This window comes from Physeter macrocephalus, chromosome 18, assembly GCF_002837175.3.
Source record: "Physeter macrocephalus isolate SW-GA chromosome 18, ASM283717v5, whole genome shotgun sequence".
Taxonomy (NCBI): Eukaryota; Metazoa; Chordata; class Mammalia; order Artiodactyla; family Physeteridae; genus Physeter; species Physeter macrocephalus.
This window is the reverse complement of record NC_041231.1, coordinates 61,880,816-61,882,760: the sequence shown is the minus strand read 5'-3', so window position 1 is coordinate 61,882,760 and position 1,945 is coordinate 61,880,816.

Below are 1,945 nucleotides of genomic sequence, written 5' to 3'. Positions count from 1 at the left end.
AGGGTAGTGTATCAATGAAATGGAATAGAGAACCCAGAAATAGACTGACATAAATAAATTTAACTTGTTTTTGACAGCAGTGCAAAAGCTATCAAGAAAGAATAGACTTTTCAAAAAATGGTACTGAAACAGTTGCACATCCCTCGACAAAAACAAACAAAAAATGAACCTTAACCTAAACCTAAACCTCCACAACTTACACAAAAATTAAATAAAAATGGATCATAATCTTAAATGTAAAAGCAGGACATTTTTAGAAAAAAAACAGCATCTAGAACTAGGTGAATAATTCTTAGACTTGACACCGAAAGTATGATCAATTAAAAAAAAAACAAACCAAAAACTGATAAATTGGATATCATCAAAATGAGTTAAAAATGCTTCATAGAAGATCTTTTTAAGTGGATGAAAACTCAAATTACGCAGTGAGAAAACATATTTGAAAATCCCATATGAGACAAATGACTTGTATCTATAATATACAAAGAACTCTCCAAACAACTTAAAAAAATCCAACTAGAAAATAGGCAGAAGACAGGAACAGACATTTCATGGAAGAGAATATACACATGGCAAAGAAGCACATGAAAAGATGTTCAACATCATTAGCCATTAGGGAAATGCAAATTAAACCATAATGAGATATCAGAGAATAACTAAAATTATAGTGACAATATCAAATGCTGGCGAGTACGTAGAAAAATTACATCACTGGTGGGAAAATAAAAATAGTTTAGCCACTCTGAGAAACAGCTTTACAGTCTTTTTTAATCCTAAAAGTAGATTCACCCTACAACGCAGTAATTGTACTCTTGAGCATTTATCCAAAAGAAACAAACACTTAAGTTCCCACAGAAAATTACATATAAATGTTCATAGCAGTTTTATTTTTAATAGCCAAAAACTGGCAACTACCCAAATGTTTTTCAATGGATGAATGTGGAAACAAATTGTGATAAAATGTTATGATAGAATACTACCGAGCAACAAAAAGGAACAAATTATTAATATATGCAAAAATTGAAATGAACTTCAAGGGAATGATGCCGAGGGAAAAATTTTTAAAAAAATTTTAAATTTAAAAGGCCAATCTCCGAAGATTAAGTAATTCATGATTATGTTTACATATTATTCTTAAAATAACAAAACTGTGGAGATGGAGAACAGATTAGAAGTTGCCAAGGGTTAGAGATGGGGGTAGAAGGTACAGCGGGGGAACTTTGTGAGGTTTTTATGGTCCCAGGACAAATAATACAGCAATCTGGGTTTTAATCCCTAAAGATTTTTAAAAGCAATTCCTAATAAGAGGTGTCCAGATACTTAGCAATGGCGGCAGATCAGAGGTATAGCTCCCCAACATGACAACTTCAAAAGAGATCAGACTAATTCAATGCATATGTTAATTTTTAAAAGGCCAGTCACAATACTTAAATGGTATATATCTTAACGATATTATTCTAAGTATCCAGCTATACCAGATGGACTAGCAGGATTTTCTGTACATTCAATCTTATTTAAGACAGAAATCTTATAATAAGACAATTAAAAAAAGAAAACAAACAAAAAAACAAACCTCAACTACAGTTGGATATTCTCATAGGAAGATGAGATGAAAATATGTAGCAGCGGTTCAAAAGCTTAAGCAGTGGCACCTAAATTTGGCTGCACATTAGAATCATCTGAAGCACTTTTTAAAAACCCTCACACCGACGGTTGGTCATCCTAGACCAATAAAATCATTTTAAACCTCCTCAGACGATGCCAATGTCTAGCCAGAATTGAGAACCAGCGGACTAAGCAGAAGGGGATGTTTCTACAAAGATTGGTTAACAATAAGTCCTTTCACCCAATCAGATTTACCTCCCCACAAAGGGGCAAAGAAGGCTAGATGTTGTCCATACTTGCTTAGCTTTAATTAGCACTGTGACTTGCCCAAAACCTAGAT